The following is a 1888-nucleotide window of genomic DNA, read 5'->3' on the forward strand; positions in this document are numbered from 1 at the left end:
ATGGAAGAAATGAAGTTGAAGAGCTGAATAGATAATTTCCAAAGGAGACTCCAGAAGACAAAGTCAAATATTATAATGAAATTACAAAGACCTGGAGTTAGGAAGCCAAAAGGAAAGGACTTGCTAAGCATTTCTCAAGCTAAAATAACTGAAGAAAAAACTCAAGTCTCAACTTGCATTACTGAAGGTTTTTATGGGCAAAATATTGAATGAGATAGAAAGCATCGAAAGATAATGGAAGGGCTCTTTCCCCTCTTTGGTGGGTGGAGGAGGCTGAAGCTGTGCTGGGTGTGCCTTCCTCTCCATCCAGCAACCTCTCTCTACCCTCTCACTCTGTGCATGGTCTTACCAACACGGGACTGCCCCAGACCGGATATGGATCCTGGGCAGCAGAAGATTCAGTCTCAGCAGAAAAATGCCAAAATGCAAGCTGGACAAAAGAAGAAACAAGGATATGACCAAAGGCTGCTGTCAAAGCTGCTTTAATATATACCTGCACTGTCTGTAGGACACAAATGCCAGATCCTAAAACCTTTAAGCAGCACTTTAAGAGAAAACATCCCAGGACTCCACATCATCCAGAATTGGCTGATGTTCAAGCATAAAGATGTTTATAGGTGAATTCATGACTCCTTTGACTCTTCTGCCTCAGACCTTAGATAACAAACCAGTAGCTGATTTTCTAACAAATTGTTAAGCAACAAAAATAAAAGGGCTACAGAAACACTTATTTTTATGTTGGTCCCTTTAGGGTTTCATGCAAAGACAATTATGTGTAAATATTACATTTGATGCTGATTTGGAAATCTGAAAATCAGTTCATCTCTCATCTCTTGCTATAATTTTTTTTTTTACCGTTGTAATTATATTGATGTTCATATTATGTAAAATAACTCATTTGATAAAGTAATACTTTGATTTTCCAAAAAAATAAAAACATAATGGAAGGAATACAAAGAATCACTGTACAAAAAGAATTGGCTGATGTTTGACCAATTTAAGAGGTAAAATATTATCAAAACCCTGTGGTACTGAAGGAAGGAATCCAAGCAGCACTGAAGGCATAGACAAAAATTCCAGGAATTTACATAATGCAAATTGAAATCTTTCATTTAACTGATGCAGTACTAGAAGCAATCCCTAATCTATTTCAAGAAATTTGGAAAAGAGCTACTTGACCACCTGACTGGAAGAGATCCATATTGATGCCTATTCCAAAAAGAGATTATGTAATGGAAAGTAATGATGAGATAAGATCTTTAATATCACATGTGAGTAATGTTTTGCTGAAGAGAATTAAAAAATGATTGCAACCATTTGTTAACATGGAACACCCAGGAATGAAGGGTATTCAGAAGAGGATGTGGGATGAGGGATATTTTTGTTGACGTCAGATGGATCTTGACGGAAAGCTGAAAATATCAAAAAGATGTTTATTTTTGTTGTTAGTTGCCATTGAGTCAATACTGACTCATAGTAACCATATGCACAATAGAACGAAACACTGCAGGTCCTGGGCCAACCTCACAATTGGTGCCATGCTTGAGCCCATTGTTACTGCCATATTGCCAATCCATCTCACTGGGTCTTCCTCATTTTCTCTGAACCCTCCACATTACCAAATGTATTATCCTTCTCCATCAACTGGTCCCTCCTGACAATATGTCCGAAATATGAAAGACAAAGTTTGGCCATCTTGGCGACCAAGGAACTCTCTGGCTGCACTTTCTTTCCTACACAGATCTGTTTGTTCTTTTGACAGCCCATGACATTTTCAGTATTCTCCTCTAACATCATAACTCAAAAGAATAAATTTTTCTAGGTCTTCCTTAGTCAATGTCCAGCATTTGCATGCATATGACTTTATTAAAAATACCATAGCTTGGGT

General features: G+C 37.4%; 1 protein-coding gene and 1 pseudogene across 4 annotated transcripts in view; both read left to right on the plus strand.

Moving 5' to 3' along the window:
- EPHA5 (EPH receptor A5) overlaps window positions 1–1888 on the plus strand; it is a 688281-nt gene that overhangs the window by 92230 nt on the left and 594163 nt on the right. The gene's annotated exons all lie outside the window — the stretch shown is intronic.
- On the plus strand, window positions 376–605 carry LOC102814012 (annotated as a pseudogene).

Source organism: Chrysochloris asiatica, unplaced genomic scaffold (genome assembly GCF_000296735.1).
Source record: "Chrysochloris asiatica unplaced genomic scaffold, ChrAsi1.0 scaffold00322, whole genome shotgun sequence".
Taxonomy (NCBI): domain Eukaryota; kingdom Metazoa; phylum Chordata; class Mammalia; order Afrosoricida; family Chrysochloridae; genus Chrysochloris; species Chrysochloris asiatica.